Source organism: Chiloscyllium plagiosum, unplaced genomic scaffold (assembly GCF_037043375.1).
Source record: "Chiloscyllium plagiosum isolate Xiang-an unplaced genomic scaffold, Cpla_swu_hap1 HiC_scaffold_29, whole genome shotgun sequence".
NCBI classification, from domain to species: Eukaryota; Metazoa; Chordata; class Chondrichthyes; order Orectolobiformes; family Hemiscylliidae; genus Chiloscyllium; species Chiloscyllium plagiosum.
The window spans coordinates 18420011-18441166 of record NW_028270167.1 but is presented as its reverse complement, the minus strand read 5'-3'; the positions used below and the strand labels follow the sequence as shown (position 1 = coordinate 18441166).

General features: G+C 40.6%; 1 pseudogene; it reads left to right on the top strand.

Annotated features, from left to right (window-relative positions):
- Positions 1-15124: 15124 nt before the first annotated feature.
- LOC148142260 (U6 spliceosomal RNA) lies at positions 15125-15193 on the top strand (annotated as a pseudogene).
- Positions 15194-21156: the final 5963 nt, after the last annotated feature.

Sequence of the window (21156 nt, the reverse complement as noted above, 5' to 3'; positions counted from 1 at the left end):
AGAACATTCTGACCCAATTACAATGACAGTTAAGGACCGATACTGCCCAGTGCTTGATATGAACAAACACAGTTTGTGGGCCCTCAGAATTACTACCACACAGGATCCTGGCTTTTAGCTGCAGTCCCCAAGTTAGTTGTTATACCGGCCACTCTCCCATTTAAAGGCCAATAAAGGCTGAATATTGGATCAGTTGAATTCTGGATGGCATCAACAACATGACTCCTGACATTTGACTGCAGGTTTTACTGAATAGGTGCCCTAGGTTTGTGAGGTCTAGTTTACTAGTTGTAGCTATTGGTTTGCCTCTATATACCTTCTACACAGAACCAAATTCTACACAGGAAAATATTACCTGTGTACTCTTGCTCTTCTATCACAACAAGTTGAAAAGTAGAAATAAATCATATCTACAAGGAAGATAAAGGAAATTGTGTTGCTGTGTTTCCCATGGTCAAATGTTCATTTTTAAAACCGCTTTACTTAGGATCACATTTCAAGTTGAAGAATTATTAATACTGCATTTCTGATCTAAACTACTCTACATTTTTGTGCAACTTAAAAATGTTGAGGTACATTTTAAGGATACATTCTTCTTCCTTGTGGAGCCCAGTGTTACTTGAAATAGGCAAACAGCTTGCTGCAGAAAATATTCTAATGGCACAGAGCATTTATTCCAGTGACAGACTGAGGGAAATCAGGTCTGCAACTTACCCACAGCATCAAGGAAGCAATGCAGTAACTGAACAATTTTCTTTATTGCTGGATAGAGTGGCCGCCAGGTAAAACCGTTATTCATTGTCCCTTGTGTTAGCAGTTTGACACTGGACAATTGGAATAAGCAATACTTTTGCCCTAGCCAACTCCTGCTTTAATGTTCCTAGAAGTAAGATATGAAGATGGATTTTGTCAGTTCATATCCCTCATTGCAGTATACAAAGTGTAATGTGTAGATTAGAATGGCCAACAGGATTTTCCATTACCAATAACATATACACTAACTTTAATCTACAATATGTTTTATGGTGCTTCACCAAATTGCAAAGGAAAGTTGAGGAATGATTGAGACTTGGTGACTAAAGAATGGTGATTTAACAACATTCAAGGAGGAATGCAAGGTTCAGAGCTTCAGGAGATAATTCCAGGGAATGCAACTTGGATAGGAGAAAGAATGATCAAACAATTCTCCCTGCTATTACACAGGCAAACAACATTGGGACTGCCTCCTGTTCAGCAAGAAAGCAAATACAGAACTGCTGCAGCAAGGACACAGACAGTCCACCTCCACTGGAGTTTTCTGCCTTCATCTGCTTCCATCTTATTGCAAGATGATCTGCTAAATTAACCAAAAAGCTGCCCACAGCTAAATAAAATAAATAACTGGTTCATTGTTGAGCACTTTTATGTCCTTTGATGTGGAACAACATCATGACATAGCTGTCTAATTGCATTGCATTACTGGATTTTTCAAATTCAGAAGGATTGCTGCTAACAGCCACCTGGGTAGCAGACTCCTGCTTCATCTGTGAGGAGAAAGTGAGGTCTGCAGATGCTGGAGATCAGAGCTGAAAATGTGTTGCTGGAAAAGCGCAGCAGGTCAGGCAGCATCCAGGGAACAGGAGAATCGACGTTTCGGGCATAAGCCTGAAGATTCCTGAAGAAGGGCTTATGCCCGAAACGTCGATTCTCCTGTTCCTTGGATGCTGCCTGACCTGCTGCGCTTTTCCAGCAACACATTTTCAGCTCCTGCTCCATCTGACCTTGGTGACTCTGCATTTTGGTTATCTCAGTACTTCCTCTACTTTTGTAAAAGTTTATTGTTCAAAAAGGGTTAATCTGGAAACTATATTCAGTTAACCTTATCTGACGAAGTTATACAGTCTTGGGTGAAAACTTTGCGAGTCCAGTTCTAGATCCTGATGGAGGCAAATGTGTTATTCCTGACACCTGACAGTCTTGGTGTTTATAAAGTCAGGGAGTTTTACAGCATGGAAACAGATCCTTCAGTCCAACTCATCCATGCTGACGATATATCCTAACTTAATTTTATCCCATTTGCCATTATTTGGCCCATATCCCTCTAAACCCTTCCTTTTCTTGTACCCATCCAGACACCTTTTAAATGTTCTAATTTTATGCACTTCCAAAACTTCTTCTGGTAGCTCATTCCATACACACACTACCCTCTGCATTAAAAAACATAGCCCCTTAGGTCTATTTAAATCTTTCCCACCTAACTTTAAACCTATGCCCACTAGTTTTGGATTCACATAGCTATTCACCCTATTGGTGCCCCTCATGATTTTATAAACCTCTATAAAGTCATCCCTTAGCCTCTGATGCTCCAGGGAAAAAAACCCTAGCCTATTCAGCCTCTCTCTACAGCTGAAACTCTTCAATCTTAGCAACATCTTTTCTGAATCTTTTCAATTTTATCAACATCTTTTCTATAGCAAGGAGATCAGAATTGAATGCATTGTTCCAAAAGTGGCCGAACCAATGTCCTATACAGCCACAACATGACATCCCAACTCCTATGCTCAATACACTGACCAATAAAGGCAAGCATATGTCTAACTAGCCAATGGAACTGTTACTTATTGTTATCTTGAAACAAACGATAATTTGTTGTTAATACAACTGCTTCTCCTCGTTAAGACTCACTAGTTGTTCATCCTCTACCACTGTTAACTGAATGGACCCTTCAACTCAGTATAAAAATGAGGACTAGTGTCAAAATTCTACTCCAACTACAAGCTGTTGGTAAGTATAAAATCATAAAACCATAGGAGCAGAAATCAGGCCATTCAGCCCATCGAGTCTGCTCCGCTATTCAATCATGACTGATACGTTTTTCAACCCCATTCTCCTGCTTCCTCCCCGTATAACCCTTGATCTCCTTGATACTCAAGAACCTGTCTACCTCAGTCTTAAATATACTCAATGACCTAGCCTCCATAGCCTTCTGTGGCAATGAATTCCATAGATTCACCACTCTTTGGCTGGAGAAGTTACTCCTTATCTCCATTCTAAAAGGTCTTCCCTTTACTCTCAGACTGTGCCCTTGAATCCTAGTCCCTCCTACCAATGGAAAATCTTCCTAATATCTACTTTGCCAAGGCCATTCAGTATCCTGTATGTTTCAAATAGATCCCCTTCCTCATTCATCTAAACTCCATTGAGTATAATACCAGAGTCGTCAAACTTCCCTCGTATGTTAAGGTTTTCATTCCTGGGGCCATTCTTGTGAAACTCCTCTAAACATACTCCAGGGCCAGTACATCCTTCCTGAGATATGGGGCCCAAAACTGCACACAATACTCCAAATGTGGTCTCACAGGGCCTTATAGGGCTTCAGAAGTACATCTCTGCTTTTATATTCAAGTTCTTTCAAAACAAATGCCATCATTGCATTTGCCTTCCTATCTACTGACTCAACCTGCAAATTTACCATGAGAGAATCCTGGACTAGGACTCTCAAGTGTCTTTGCATTTCAGACTACTGAATTTTATCTCCATTTGGAAAAAAGTCCATGCGTCTATTCTTCTTGTCAAACAGCATGGCCTCACACTTTCCCACATTGTACGTCATCTGCCACTTCTTTGCCCACTCTCCTAACTTGTCCAAATGCTTCTGCAGCCTCCCCGCCTCCTTAATGTTACCTGTCCCTCTTCTGGGAATGTGCAACATTTACATGCTTGCTTTCTGCATGCTCTGCAATGTCCATGGTTTTGTTAGTGTTTGGAAACATTGGTAAGACTGCTAGCAGGTTGTTCAAGTTTGGTAGGGGTTACAGGCAGTTTTGACAAGTTGCCATCCAACACCTATTCCACCAGTTAAAGAAGAGAATGAAATATTAATTGATTCTCTAAAAGTCACTTTCATGTGGGTTAATGCATCCACTTCTTCTTGTTAACACTCATGAGTAGTTCATCCTCGACACACGTCACCCTCTGTGTGAAAATGTTGCCCTCAGATCTTTCACCTCTCACCTGAAATCTATGCCTTCTAGAATGGACTCCCCTACACTGGGGAAAAAAACTTGGCTACCCACCCTCATCACTATATAAACCTTTATTACCTTCAGCCTCTGATACTTCAGGAACAATAGCCCCAGCCTATTCAACCTCGCCCTATAGCTCAAACCCTCTAATCCCAGTAAAATCCATGTAAATCTTCTCTGAACCCCTTCAAGTTTAACACCATTTTCCTATAGCAGGGAGACCAGAATTGAATGCAGTATTCTAAAAGTGGCTTCAACAAGTCTTCTATAGCTGCAACATAATGTCCCAACTCCCATACTCAATGCATTGACCAATGTGCCAAACCTGCATTTGCTGCAGTGTATCATTTAGTTGGTTCACAATGTATGTAAATCTGATTGCCATATTATAAAAATGACATCCCTATTTGCCCAGAGGGCAGGAAAGAGTCAGCCACATTGCTGTAGGTCTGGAGTCACTTGTGGCTATGGGAAATTATTGAACCAGTTGGGTTTTTATGCAATTGACAATGGTTGCATGTCACCAATAGTCCAGCTTCTTCTTCTCACACTTTTAAAAATTCTACTCATTTAGGGAGTTTAAGAGAATGAGAAGTGATCTCATCAAAACATATAGAATTCATAAGGGCTTGAGAGTGTAAATGCTGTGAGGATGTTTCCTCTCAAAGGCATAGTCTTCCAGAAGGTATTGTTTCAGAACAAAGAAGTGTCAATTTGAGACTAAGATGAGGAGGCATTTATTTTTTAAGAGGCTGAGACAGATAGGATCTTGATCAGCAGCGAAAAAAGCAGGAAAATGGAAGTTGGAAATGTCAGATCAGCTATGGTCCTATTGAATGATGAGCAGGCTTAAGTAGGCTAACCTAATCCTGTTCTTATGGCCTTGCGATTCAAATATCACCATCTGTCATGGTGGGATTTGAACCCATGTGCCTAGTACCTTGGCTTGGGGTTCTAGATTGCTATCACTATGTCACCACATCTCTTTGAAAGCCTGCTTCTGAGCTGCATATTCTACAGAGCAGACAAACTGTGGATATCTGGAAGTTTAGGCACAGAAATAAATTTTGTTCAGATGTCCCACAGTTGCCCTTATAAGGAAAGCCACGATTTTTACCCTTATGTCTGAATTTTAAGTCACTTCTTTCCGTTGCACATACCAATAAGTACAAACTCCTTAGTGCAAAGATCCATGTCCATAGAAAATATACCTGGGAAAACATTTTGAAAATACAGGAAATATATAACAGGAATAATCTGTACCTGAAGGTCCAACAGGACTTAACTTCAATCATCATATTCTTTAGTAACTGGGATAGCTATTATTTAAAATCATTTCTGCTGCCAGCAAATTGGTCTTTGGTTTGAAATTTTAACTTTTAAATATACAGTTTGTCTTTTGTTTACTGGTGTTTCAACTTCTAAATCATATTTTCAGGCATTTTGTCTTTTGTTTACTGGTGTTTCAACTTCTAAATCATATTTTCAGGGATCGTCTGCCAAGCATTTTCATGATGCTTCTTTATATATTATGGATAATGATCAAAGAAGGAATATAATCCATCAGTGTCTGAGTTCAACACGTTCAAGTGTATTTATATAATCACATGCTGTTAAAAGATAGCTTATGGATATTTTAAGGGCAGTGTTTATTATTAAAGAAAATATATCAATCACTTATTTGATGTAAAAGAACATTCTGAATAATAAAGAGCATTTATTCTATGAAACAACACAAATAAGCTACTCAAGCTGTTCAAGGAAGTATTAAAAATGCTGAAGTGAGAGATTTGCTGTGGATAAAAGCCAGTCTCAGAATTAGACTTGAGCAAGCAAACAGACAGATAACCTTTAGAAATAAGACAACTATCCCCACATATTATAAACGATCACTAACCACTACTTTTCTTCTCAGAACTTCAATGTTTTATAGCACTGGCAGAACATATTCTCCTGTTAGTGTTCCACATTTATACTGGATCTTATTTAAACGCAGTAGCCAGACATCACATAAAGGTGGCTCAGACAATGACAACTATCACCAATATGTTGATTATTCTAATTTGATTTTAGGTTTGATCCAACCCTAAGAGAGCATCAAAAGAATGCTCAAGGCTTATGACCAGGTGAGAAGGGGAGGTTTTTCAGCCTCTTTGGTTGCTCACAATAAAGCTTTAAGTTCTTTTTAGGTCAAGTCTTTCCTTATATTCATTTTAAAATAGAGTAAACCGTTTGTATTATAAGCAGTAAGGAGCCTATCACAAGGTTTTCTTCAGTCAACTTATTATCTGCCAAAGCTAGGAAGAATAATAGACACAACATTAGGTATATGGCCTTTGTGCAGTCGCTTGGCCCTCACTCATACATATAAGTACACAGTTAAAAGGAATAGTGTTCACTAGGAAGTGAGGTAAATAATATGATGGTCTTTCAGGTTTAAATTTAAGACCATCATGGATGAGTTGGTTTCTTAATGCATTAAGTCGTAATAAATCTTGCAAATATTTTAAAGTTTTTGGTTCCTGAGGCCTTTTCTTTGGAACTATTTCTTTGGTAATTAAGTGCCAGATTTTCTGAGAGAGGGGGAGAATTGTAGAAAGCAGCTTCCCTTTACATATTTCTTTAATATTTCCAGGAAGCTCATTTTGTGAGTCTGTCTGTGACATCAGTGCTGTCAAAATGCTGTACTTCCCATTTGTTAATGTCTTCCTGACAGCGTGATGGATTTGGACAGGTGTCTAGAATGCAGGGTTCTGTCTCCCTTTTTGCTTACCCCTTCTCCCACCCCCCACCACCCCATAACCTCCCACCATCAATAAGGGTGATTTGCTTGTTCCCTAATCTTCACAATTGTATCTTTAAGCTGTTTGTATGTCTCAGTCCAACTTGCAGCAGTTTGAATCAGTTGGAAGTTTTAGACATCATTTAGCTTCAAGACAAAATGAAAAATTGGAAACACAATAAGAAAGTGTGACTTGCGTACAACGTGTCAGCAAAAAGTCTGGTCAACATCTTGACTAAAAGCTCTCAGAATTTCACTGAATTAGTAGACATAAAATTGAGTTTTTTCGTTAATACTTTCCTATGTCTCAAAAAGGTATGATCCAATTGCTACTTTCCATACTCATTCTCCCAGTTTCAAGACTCAAGGAATTAAGTCTTATAAATGTTGCACTGTTGTTCGCTGCTAAAATGAAATATGTAGTTTATTTTAGAAATCAAGAGTCTCAGAAGTAGAAATGGAAAGCAATTTCCAGTGATGTTCCATAGGATTCAGTGTCAGGCCCCTTGGTGTTTGCGTCAGAGTCATAAAGACCTCTAACAAAGAAAAAGGCCCTTCAGCACATTGAGAATGTGTTAGTCAAAAAACAACCACCTAACTATTCTAATCCCATTTTCCAACACTTGGCATATATTAAAGAACTACAGTTAAATGAGGTATGAATGGGAAATTTTCAAGTGACACAAAAATTGACTGGAGAGTTGATGGGGTAGAGGATGTCTGATGGCTGCAGGAAGATATAAATCACTTGGTTAAGTGGATCAAAAGGTGGTAAATGGAATTCAGTCTGGAGAAGTATGAGGCTATGTACTAGGAGAGAGCATACAAAGCAGCAGAGTACCCAATAAACAGGATCACATTGGCAGGATTACAGTAAGTGAGAGAGACCTTGGAATGCATGTTCAATAGCCCCTGAGGATAGTAGCTGTTAGATAACACGATAAGCTTAGCATACAGGTTGCTTTCTTTCATTGGAGAACCTATTGTGTTATGTAGGCAGGCATGAAATGTTGAAATCACAGAAGCTTCTGCTTAGACCACAGCTGGAGTTCTGTGTACAGTTCTACTCACTCCATTACTGGAAGGATATAGGCGCTTTAGAGAAAAGGTACAGAATAGATTGACAAGAATGTTGAATAAGGTAGGATTGTTTTCTTTCAAACAGAGGAGGCTGGGGAATGACTTTACAAAGTCATACAGAATAATGATGGGTCAGATAGAGTGGACAGGAAAGATCAGATTCTCCAGTAGGTGGGGGAGGAGAGGGGTACATAGATTTTAGGTAATTAGTGGAAGGATTTGAGAGGACATGAAGAAAAAAAAACCCATGTGGAAAGTGGTGGTGGCCTAGAATTTGCTGCCCAGTTTGGTGGTTGAAGTGGAAACCCTCAACTTAGGTAAAAGAAATCTAGATCTGCGGCTGAAATGTTATAGCCTCTAAGGCTTTGGACCGGGTCTTGAAAATGCAATTAGAACGGGCGGCTAATTTATTGAACCAATGTAGACATAATGGACTGAGTGACCCTTTTTGTACTGTCATTCAATATGATTATGGCTTTTCCTTTACCTAACTCTATTTTCCTAGCCTGTTCCCATTAAAGAATGGAGAAATTAAATTGAATGAAAGAAAGGGAGAGAAAGGAAAAGAGGAATGGAGACCTAGCTATATGCAGTCTGGCTGGTTTCTTTCATAGCAGTGTAAAGAGTATAGGTCTAATTATTGTATTCATTTGAGATGATCAGAAACTGATTTGCTGGAATATCTTGCAATTATAAAACTCAGGCAATTTGTGATGTAAACGTTAGCAATTGGTTTTGAAAAAACGTGCCTCAATTTAATGCCCTCATTTTGCATCACGTATTACTCTCCTTAATACTAATGTCAATTTCAGACATTAAGTTTAATTAATCTTTTCCCAACTGATGAGCAGGAAATGACAGAGGTAGGGACTAAAATCTTGAAATTCTAGCCACCATAACATTAACTATGTGGATTTTAGCCTGGATGAGTCCTCCACTTGTGTCTCAAGATGCAAAGGACAGGGCTTGAAATTAAGGTCAAGGTCGGGTATGTTGCATCTGGTCTCTTTTCTGGCAGTAGAACTAAAGAAGTAAAGTTGAACTTGGGAGAAGAGGCCAAGGTAATTCGAAACTTCACTCCTCTTTGAACTGTCTGTAGTTGAGGAGAAACAGGGATGTTCCCACCAAGGTTGTCAAGGAATTGTTGAGAAGAATTAACCTTGAGGCCAACCTGGTTAAGTAATAGCAGAGAATCTTCAACCCTTCACCTTTTGGATGTGAGGGAGTTGCTCAGACCTCACCACTCTAATGGTGAGGGAATCCCTAACACTCTGTAGCAGATGACCATGATTATCTTGGAATGGCTCCACCTAGTCCCATGGAATCCCAGCTCTAGCTTTTTGCAAATAACTCCCATTCCTTCTCTTTGGCTGGTATTGAATCTGGTCAAGTGTCAGGTGAGTCTAAGAATATTTGCCTTAAGTGAGACTTCAGCTCTTAAAATCTACAAGACCACATTTTAATTCCCTCCATGCAATACTCTTAATCAGGCTCCCCAAAGCTTCCTCGGCTCCTATATAAAAACAAGGCATTAGTTTCTATCTATAGCAGCTAAACTTATTTTTAATGTCGCTCCCACCCAAACAAAACAATAATGACATTTTGTAACATGCATCTAAACTTTTAGGAAATTCTCATTTCTGGTGATTTTATGCAAAACGATTTTTCTGCCAATTATGTTAGCAAGAAAATAAAGCCAAAGAAAACTTTAATTGGAACAGAAAAAAATGGATCACCTTATTTTATCAGGCATGCATCATTCAAGCAAAAGAAAAATGTTCTACCTCAGAGATTCTAGATAAAACCAAAGAGCAAATGTAAAGCTGTTGTGTTGCCAGTTTTCACATTGTTCAGCTATAGTGACCACATAGGGGATTGTACTGTTAAGACCTTTAATAAATCTGTTCACACAAAAATTCCCCTCATCACTGAGGTTGGAGGGTGCACCTATTCCTCTCCAGTCCTAATCGTTCACTGGCCACAACGAACATTAAATATAACAGAGTGGTGATTGTCGTATTAATCAATATGGTCTAATCATCAATCGCCTGATTAACTCAGTGAGTTCGCTTATTTAAAACAGTAAATCACATTGGATTGAATTTTCCAGGATTCAGATTGTCACTGCTCTCCTTCTTTACATTATGAATGAGCCCTGCATTTCTGACAAGAGATTCTGATTAGGTATCCTATAGGAATGTGATGAGAACTTTCATTCTGACAGCTCCCTCATAGTATAGGATAATCGGGGGAAGGCAATCCATTCCCCCTTTTTCACAGCAGACCATTGCTGTTTGCCATGATTTCAATGTTCAGCAACATGACAGCAATTTTGACAGCTCCAGTGAAAGGTAAGCATGCATGTAAATTAAGTGGTTAAGATATTTGATGAGTAGAGTGGCATTGCCCCTGTTAGGCAGGGTGTCAGGTTAATAAGATGCCAGGTGGGTTGTTAGAATAGGTGTCAGAGTGCCAGGTAGATAGAGTGCCAGGTAACTCTGGTGTAAGCAGGATAGGATACCAGAGCACAAGGTGGGAAAGGAACCAGGTAAGTAGCATCTCTTCCAAGAGCAAACAGGCCTTCTTTAGGGGCAGTCATCTATCTAACATTCATTGAGGAAGCAGTTGATGTTCTTACCTTTCAAAGGAGCTGAACTGGAATCTTTTTAAAAAATTGCAAAAATGCAGGTAAAGTAAAAGGGGGCTAAAATAAGATAAAGATGGCAATTGAGGTTCGTAAAACACCAAAGAAGCTGATGTAAAACTAATAGATCAAATTAGGCAACTCAAAGAAATATAATTAGAATGTTTCAGGTTTATGCCGTCAGGTTATATAGTGCTATAATGAACCACTTATAAACATAGAGTTCAACCTACCTGTTTACCTTCCCCAGCTCACCAGAAGCATTCGATTATTTGCCTTGAAAGGTTCTCCAAGTCCTTAAGCAATACAAACTTACTATGTGGCCATCAGTGCTTTATTTTCCGTGGTAGTTGAGCTGGAGCTGAAGATTGACTTTTATGATTGCTGGTCATTCTCTTCAAAAAAAATCTTGCTGTTTTAGTGTTCTGCATCTTGGCTTCCAACTGATTTCTTGCTATAGATCACTCTTTATTATCTGCTTTCTGTGTGGTCCCTCTGCTTGCTTCTTCTCCAAACCTGCTTTCCAGTTTAGTACATTTGCAGCAGCCACCAATTTGTATTTCTTGGCGGTCGGTTATTTGCCTTTCTGCTGAACAAGGTACAGCTCTCCTACTGTTTAACAGTCTGTTTTCCTTGCTGCTGTTCCAGTTGTTTAGCAACCTGAAAAGGCAATGCCGTCGTAGGACAGAGTGACCTCAGTGTAATTTGTATCCTGCTTGACATTGCCTCAAACACTCCAGGATGTTTTCATTCAAACCTCATATTTTCCATGGCTTCTTAAAGCATTTCGTTTCTGTATTGACATAATTATTACATCTCTCCACTGTGCTCCCACTCCCCATCCTCCCTCACTACCCACAATTCCTCATTCAAACTTCTAAATAAGGGAACAATGTCACAGAGAGAGGAAACTTTACCCTCCCATTGATTTTCCCACAGATTCTGTGGTGACAATAAGCACCACAGGGAAGGATTGCCCATCTGATTTCTAACTTTACCTGCTGGCTGATAAAATTCCCAGATAAATTCATCTGATCTATTATGCTGAGTACCTTCTCAGGCATCAGTGACATTGGAATTGGATATACTGGAATCAACATAACATCTCAAATAACATTCTAAATGATAATGATCAGTGGTGCCCTTTAAAATGAAATAGTGACCAGTATTTACAAATTAGTTGTTTGCTGATGTAATTTAGACTGGATGGAAGAATATTGTGGAGATTGTGCAGTTTTAAACATCCCATTATCTCAAATGTGGGAAATGTGTATTTTGGAAATGGGCCTATGATGGCAAAATAAATAAGCTGCACTTCTCCTGTTTCAAATATTAGTTTACTGAGAATGATTTAAATTTCCTGAGAACATAGATGGTGTCATAATAGTGGCAAAATATGGACTATAAATTGTCAACTTCCATCCTCATGACTAAATTAGTTTTTAAAAGGAAGAAAACACTGACTTAAAATGGCCACACTGGTCACCTGACCAGAATCAACCAAGCCTGTGAAACAATGTGAGATAAACAATCCAAGCCAAAATTAACATTTTATCAAAAGACACTGAAACTCAGACATGTAGAAACCATTGCCTCCTATTTTGGATGAGGAATTTCTGAATGTTTTATATTTTAGGATGAAAGTAAACTGCAGATTATTCAGCTTGGATAAAAAAATGACAAATAACTACAATAGACAGTGAACTGTACTTCAAGTGAACAACCTTTAGGCAGAGAAGAAAAGAACATGGACTTGTCACATCAAGGACTAAAAGACTTCTCCTGTTACTGTTCTCAGCATCTTGAAAATCAGCACTGCGAATAAACAATTTAGAGAAACATCAATTCATCAAGAACTCAAGGTATCCACAAATTTCACTCCTGCTGAGGACACAAGACTTCAAATAGTTTATCCATCATCTCAGGTTTAACTGTAACAACTCAAGGACTCTAAGACTTTTTAAAATGCATGTTATTTATCTTCCTATTTTGTAGACAATCTCCTTTTTCTATACATTATCCCTATGTTTCTGTGTGTTGGATGTCACATTTTATTATTTTCTCCTGTGGTTAGTATGAATGAAAGAATAAATAATTTTATTGTCACATATGTCTTGAACATACAGCGTAAAGTGTTTTGTTGCCACAATCCAGCGCCATTTTGAGCTATAAAAACAATTATTAAAAATTACTTTAAAAAATTTATTTTCTGTTCAAATTAGGTCTCAAGCTCAGCTCCAGGATTTCCACAAGATGTTCCAGTCCTCAACGAGTCGCACTCTGGGAACAGCAATAGCAACACCCCAGGAGATCCTGGCCTTGAACACCAGCCAAAGGTTTAGGGCCTGGGGCTAATATTACCAAGAGGCCCCACTCTGCACATCGCTGCCACCGCCAAGAGTTCAGGCCCCAGACATACCGCTGGTGAGATTCCAGGCATAGTCCTGCCAAGAATCCCCGCTCTGGGCACCATCACAGCTAAGAGTCCAGGCTCCAAGCAGAGCACTGCAAGAGGACAGACTCCGGGCACTGCCACCAGTCCCAGGAGTACCAATCAATTTCCCCGATGCTGCAGCCACCATAATCCCTGAAGTGATTGTAATGAGGTCAGCCAGGTGGACCTCTTAGAATATGATTTCCCTGATTGGGACAGTTAATCTGGTCCAATCAGGGAGTCCTGGCTGACCGATTAAAACAGGATTGTGCCGACTGCCTGCCCCTCTTCCGCGGTTATGTTAGAGCCCGGGTGTCCTTGGAGAAGGAGCACGCGGTGTCCACCAACACCCTGGAGTTGTTCAGGGAGAGGTGGGCGCCGCAGGGAGTGGAGTGCATCATTTCTCCCTCCAACTCTATTTTGATTTAGTCCCTACCCTCCCCTTCACTGTTTTGATCACACAGCACTGTCCCTTGCTGTGAAGGGCAGTGTTTGTCACTGGCCACCCGGGTGTTTTCCTATCTTCCTGGTGGTGGAAATTGAATAAAGATTGGTGCACTTTGTGTCTTTCACTGTGTTTCACACGTATATACACACACCATGGGTGCTGGGGATAAAATAAAAAAAAAAATAAAACAGGATTGTGCCGACTGCCTGCCCCTCTTCCGCGGTTATGTTAGAGCCCGGGTGTCCTTGGAGAAGGAGCACGCGGTGTCCACCAACACCCTGGAGTTGTTCAGGGAGAGGTGGGCACCGCAGGGAGTGGAGTGCATCATTTCTCCCTCCAATTCTATTTTGATTTAGTCCCTACCCTCCCCTTCACTGTTTTGATCACACAGCACTGTCCCTTGATGTGAAGGGCAGTGTTTGTCACTGGCCACCCGGGTGTTTTCCTATCTTCCTGGTGGTGGAAATTGAATAAAGATTGGTGCACTTTGTGTCTTTCACTGTGTCTCACACCTGCACACACACACCATGGGTGCTGGGGATAAAATAAGCACTACCGCACTTAGGTGGTACTGTAAAAAAAAAAAAAAAAAAACAGGATTGTGCCGACTGCCTGCCCCTCTTCCGCGGTTATGTTAGAGCCCGGGTGTCCTTGGAGAAGGAGCACGCGGTGTCCACCAACACCCTGGAGTTGTTCAGGGAGAGGTGGGCGCCGCAGGGAGTGGAGTGCATTATTTCTCCCTCCAACTCTATTTTGATTTAGTCCCTACCCTCCCCTTCACTGTTTTGATCACACAGCACTGCCCTTTGATGTGAAGGGCAGTGTTTGTCACTGGCCACTCGGGTGTTTTCCTATCTTCCTGGTGGTGGAAATTGAATAAAGATTGGTGCACTTTGTGTCTTTCACTGTGTCTCACACCTGCACACACACACCATGGGTGCTGGGGATAAAATAAGCACTACCGCACTTAGGTGGTAGTGTGGGGGTTAAAACAAAAAAAAAGAAGAAAAAAAAATATAATCTGGAAAAAAAAAAAGAGAACAGGAGTCTCCCTGGCCAAACTGGCCATAAACAGGTCCAGGCAGCGGGCCATGGAGGGGGTCGTTAAGGCCGACTGCCTGCCCCTCTTCCGCGGTTACGTTAGAGCCCGGGTGTCCTTGGAGAAGGAGCACGCGGTGTCCACCAACACCCTGGAAAAAAAAAATAAAAATAAAACAGGATTGTGCCGACTGCCTGCCCCTCTTCCGCGGTTATGTTAGAGCCCGGGTGTCCTTGGAGAAGGAGCACGCGGTGTCCACCAACACCCTGGAGTTGTTCAGGGAGAGGTGGGCGCCGCAGGGAGTGGAGTGCATTATTTCTCCCTCCAACTCTATTTTGATTTAGTCCCTACCCTCCCCTTCACTGTTTTGATCACACAGCACTGTCCCTTGCTGTGAAGGGCAGTGTTTGTCACTGGCCACCCGGGTGTTTTCCTATCTTCCTGGTGGTGGAAATTGAATAAAGATTGGTGCACTTTGTGTCTCTCACTGTGTCTCCCACCTGCACACACACACCATGGGTTCTGGGGATAAAATAAGCACTACCGCACTTAGGTGGTAGTGTGGGGGTTAAAAAGAAAAAAGAAATTTTTAAAAAAAAAGAAAAAAAAGAAAAAAAAATTAACAGAGGAGTTAGGGATGTAAAAAAGTAAAAAGAAAAAAAAAGAAAAAAGAGAAACAGGAGTGTTAGTTTTGTGCTCGCTTCGGCGGCACATATACTAAAATTGGAACGATACAGAGAAGATTAGCATGGCCCCTGCGTATTTTGATTTAGTCCCTACCCTCCCCTTCACTGTTTTGATCAAACAGCACTGCCCTTTGATGTGAAGGGCAGTGCTTGTCACTGGCCACCCGGGTGTTTGCCTATTGTGAGTGTATGTGTAAGGACTCTCCTTAAAAAAAAAGAAAAAAAAAAGAAAAAAATAAATAAAAAAATAAAACAGGATTGTGCCGACTGCCTGCCCCTCTTCCGCGGTTATGTTAGAGCCCGGGTGTCCTTGGAGAAGGAGCACGCGGTGTCCACCAACACCCTGGAGTTGTTCAGGGAGAGGTGGGCGCCGCAGGGAGTGGAGTGCATCATTTCTCCCTCCAACTCTATTTTGATTTAGTCCCTCCCCTCCCCTTCACTGTTTTGATCACACAGCACTGTCCCTTGATGTGAAGGGCAGTGTTTGTCACTGGCCACCCGGGTGTTTTCCTATCTTCCTGGTGGTGGAAATTGAATAAAGATTGGTGCACTTTGTGTCTTTCACTGTGTCTCACACCTGCACACACACCATGGGTGCTGGGAAAAAAAAGAAAAAAAAAGAAAAAAAAATAAATGGGGGAAAGCACTACCGCACTTAGGTGGTAGTGTGGGGGTTAAAGGAAAAAAAAATAAAAATAAAACAGGATTGTCAGACATCCTCACACTGTGAGAGCAGCTCTGAGGGAGCTGGATCAGTGTCAAGAATTTCCCATGTGTAAATAAAAGGTGAGTTGGTGACAGGATACAGGCCTCTGTGGAGTTACTTCAGTGGTGATGACAGTAAAGCATGAAGAAACCCACCTGCAATAGTTGTCTTTGAGTTGGTATAGGCACTGCTTTTATCATGCTGTTATTTGGGAAGCTTGACTTGTTCAACCCTGCTGTCAAAGACCTGGCTCAGTATGTGGAAAAAATGTTTTTTTTTCTGTGCAAACAACATTGGGGCAAATTAAGAGCAATGAGAAATTGCCCTGACAGATAGTTGACCCACAGCCTTTTTGGGTCTTAGGAGCCTAACTTTCCCTGAGGTACCAGCTACTAAAACCTTTCAAATGTTGAAGGATTTAGTTAAAGAATATTACGATCTCAAGACTCCTTTAATTCTTAGATGCTATTGATTTTACTCAGCAATTTCAGAATTAGGGGAATCCATATTGGGACTTATGACGAGGTTGAGATGACTGGTTTTGATTTGTGACTATGTAACTTTGGTTCAATCCTGAATGAGCTGCTGAGAGACTGTTTGGTATGTGGGATTAATGATGTAACCATGCAGATATGCCTACTAGCTGAAGTCTAACTGAACTTCAACCAGGCGCTACAAATGGGTGGCACAGTGGCTCAGTGGTTAGCACTGTGCTTCAGTGTCAGGGACCCAGATTCAATTCCTGCCTCAGGCGACTGTCTGTGTGGAGTTTGCACATTCCCCCTGTGTCTGCATGGGTTTCCTCCCACAATCCAAAGATGTGTAGGCCAGGTGAATTGTCAATAGTGTTAGGTGTATTAGTCAGGGGGTAAATGTAAAGCAGTGGGTCTGGGTGGATTGCTCTTCGGACGGTTGGTATGGACTTGCTGGGCTGAAGGGCCTGTTTCCATATTGTAGGGAATCTAATCTAAATTGGCTTTTGGGAAATGTGGCAAGTGGAGCTTATGAGTTGCAGGGTATTCTAATGGATGTGAGCACCCTCACTAGTCCAACTGAATTTGGGGAACACCACTTGTGGGAAAGCAATTGCATAGCTTCACTCAGGACATATCCTGAACAGAGAGACTCTAGGTCAGCTGACAGATTTTCAGGAAGGTCTTAGGGGCTATCAAAGAAGCAAAGGCCACCTTGCATGTTGACCAGGAAGCAAAATTCCATGATTCTGCAAGACCCGCCAAGTGCCATTTGTCTTATGCGCAAAAGTAAATGTCGAAATCAGAATGCTGGAAAGTGAAAGAATTTTCAAACCACTTCAGCTGACAATAAAACCCCAAAATAAAGTCAGCCTTGACCAAATGCTTCACATTTTCTTCAGGATCTGAGCTGACAAGACATTGTAGATGCCGCTAGTATGCTGACTCAAGACAACAAAAGGGTCCCACTAGACCTAAATTGAGCAAGAGAACTCATAGGTTGGTATCCAGGAGATTGCTCATTCTGGAAAGTCCATCTACCCATCTGGTTTGAAACAGTTAAATTGCTTAGCAACATCCAAATCAGAACCAATCAAAATAACCATCTGGTTCAATGGTCACCTGGTTCTGATAGAGGTTGATACCAGCACAGCCATTTCAGTGATTGCAGAACCAGTTTTTAACAAAATGCACTCTGGACTCCATCTCAAGTTTTCTCAAAACCACGGCTAGACTGAGAACTGATACCAGGAAACCTTTACAGATTAAGGATGCAACTTTGGTTCCAGTCTCTTATGAGAAGCAGTTGGTTCAGTTACCACTAATTTTAGTAAAAGGCGTGGGCCCAAGCTTGATGGGACGAAATTGGTTGAGAAAGATTCACCTGAACTGACCCAGCATGTTTTGATTAGAAAATGGCTGCCTTACTAAATACCTGACAGATTTTCAGGAAGATCTTGGGGCTATCAAAGGAGCAAAGGCCACCGTGCATGTTGACCAGGAAGCAATTCCATGATTCTGCAAGACCCGCCCAGTGCCATTTGCCTAAGGGGCGAAAGTAAAGTTAGAAATCAAAATGCTGGAAAACAAAGGAATCATCAAACCAGTTCAGTTTGTGGAATGGACAGTACCAGTCATACCAGTTGTGAAGCCTGATGGATCATCTTTGTTGGGATTTTAAACAAATGGAAAACTGTTTTTCACAGCTAAACAAATACTCAATCCCTCACATAGAGGATATATACACAAAGATGGTGGGGGGTGGTGTGCTGTCCTTCACAAAGCTGAACATGAGCAATGCGCATTTGCAATTGCGGTTAGATGAGGATTTCTAGAAATATGTTACAATTAATTCCAACTGGGTGAGGGTGTTGTTGGTTGTGTCTGCATTTATTGCCCACCTTTAATAGCACAGAGGACAGTTAGCAGTCAACCACATTACGTGGTCTGGAGTCACATGTAGGAGAAAGTGAGGCCTGCAGATGCTGGAGATCAGAGTTGAAACGTGTGGCACTGGAAAAGCACAGCAAGTCAGGCAGCATCCGATGATCAGGAAAATTAACATTTTAGACATAAGCCCTTCATCAGGAATGTCAACTGGAGTCACATGCAGGATGGCAATTTTCCTTCCGTAAGGAATATTTGTGAGTCAGATGAGCTTTTATGTCAGTTGACACATGGACACTAATAAATTAGCTTACTGTTCCAGATTTTCTTCAATTCAAATTTTACCACCTGCCATAATGGAATCAGAATCCATGGTCCCAGACTAGTAGCCTGTGATTGTAGGATTACTTGTCCAATGACATTACTATGAAGCCATCACCTCCTCTTTAAATCTGTCTTCCTTTTAAATTAAGAGCATTAAATGCAAAGCATATGGATTATATATAAATAATATGTGCCTGAACATGCGATGCTCATATGACTTTGAAGAATTGGTTTAATTTTGGCTCATAGGTTCAACTGAGAACTCTGGTATACCTAATGCTGTGCGTTGTCGACATAATTATAGACTATTAGAGAAAGGGTTCTTGAGATGCAGTGGTAATGTTCCTACCTCTGAACCAGGTATCCTAGGTTCCTGAATCCTCATTCCTGAAGAAGGGCTTATGCCCAAAACGTCGATGCTGCCTGACTTGTTGCGCTTTTCCAGCAACACATTTTTCAATCCTAGGTTCAAGTTCCACCTCCTCCATAGATGTGTAATAACATCTCGAAATGGGTTGAGTAGAAAATATCAAAACTACTTCAATCAATTTTGTGAAGCTCTTCATCTTAGCAAGGTTTAGTAAGCAGCCAATAACTAATTAGAAAATCCTATGTGCATTATAAACCAATGACCATAGGGCCTTGAAAAATTGGCTCAATTTTTGCCAGCTCCATTTATTGACTGTTGTAATATTTCAGAAGCTTTTGGCTTTTATACACAGACTTAAACCATAGTTTCCACTGTCAGAAAGTAAATAAGTGAAGGGTGTGAACGACTATATTCTCCTTTTTCTTAAAAAAGAATTGCTACTCCAAATCTTGCTTCCATGCCTAGGTGCAATTACAGCAAATCATGGTAAACTATTCACTTAGATTAGATTAGATTAGATTAGATTACAGTGTGGAAACAGGCCCTTCGGCCCAACAAGTCCACACCGACCCGCCGAAGCGAAACCCACCCCATACCCCTACATTTACCCCTTACCTAACACTACAGGCAATTTAACATGGCCAATTCACCTGACCCTGCACATCTTTGGACTGTGGGAGGAAACCGGAGCACCCGGAGGAAACCCACGCAGACACGGGGAGAACGTGCAAACTCCACACAGTCAGTCGCCTGAGGCGGGAATTGAACCCGGGTCTCTGGCGCTGTGAGGGTAGGATCAACTTTTTTCATTGTTAACATGTCTAATGGAGTATATCCCTTGCATAGGATTTAAATGGAGAAGATCAAATAAGAAAATGAAAAGGCATTGATTATGTAAAAAACATTATTTACAAGGCCATATAAGGCAAAGGAATGAGAAGTAATTCAAAAGAATCAGTTAAAATAGGAATTGATATAAAAACTATTGATGTCAAAGCAAAATCTTGACTTTAATAGAGAAATGATGCAGGAAGGGCAATGCTGATGTTAGTTTAGGAGAGGACTGGAAATTACATATACTCAATTTTCCATTTAATTTGCACAGACCACCATTTGGTTATAAAATATTTTACAGTTAAAGCATTGGTGCTATTGCCAATGTGAAATTGAGTAAAGCAATTACAAGTGTGATAAACCCATTACAGCCTAAAAATGAATGTTAGTAATATCAAAATATAACTGTTCAAAACATTGACATAACATCCCTCTGTTTACAGTTTTAACAACAATTAATTTAAAATGAATGTACCAATACAACCGATAAATGGGTTAACACCTTCAGTGAAGTTAGAAGCAAAGCTATGGGAAAATATTAAATTTCATCCAGGCACAAATCTTTCCCACCAATGTGCTTGCTCACTTATGTAACATTTAATTAGAATAAAACACAGCAGCTGCATTACAATAGTCTGCATGTAACAGATATAGCAATTACTGCAGAACAGACTTGCTGAGTAGCATGTCTGTCACAGGATGACATTCTGAAGTAGGTTGCTTCTAACTAATCCAGGCTGGTGCCTCTTTACTAGGTTTTATGAAGGAATCTAATGTCACTTGAAAATCTGCAACAGGATAGATTATTCCCAGATGCTTTGGGAGCACCACCATTTCACCACTGCTTCTGGTAATGTTTTAAGTGTGAAAAGAAATCCTAATTATTGGACATTTGGAGCCAAATAGTCTACAAGCAAGGGTTGCTAACTGACAAGAACTTAATAAAGCAAGATTGAGAAAAGTTGGGAGATTTGAATTTTTTGGAATTGAACCTCTACAACTTAAAAAAAATGATTAATTTCTTTTGAAATTCTCAATAGCCAAAAATAAACCTTTTCTTGGAGCCTCTCCAACTGTTTAAAACACAGGGTTTTATTTCTGCAATAGGCGGTTGCACACATTTTGTTGTTTTAGAAAAATGCAAATTTACAACTTTTGTATTGATTTCAGAGCTTTTTGAATTCCAGTCCTCATTTCTGACTGCAAGTTCAGAACGCAGCGCACACTCAGATTAATACAGACATCCAGAAGTTAGCTCGATCATTCATTGTTCTGCCAAAGCCGTTCTCCCTCAGAACTGGTAATGTGTAAAAATGAATTGATATGGCTCTAACATTGTTGTTTGAGGCACCATAGAAAGGTAAACTATCTTCAAGGAGGTAAAACATAGCTTTTAACAGTGACTGAGTAGTCACTATTGCTAAACTGATCTGGTTCAGCAAAAC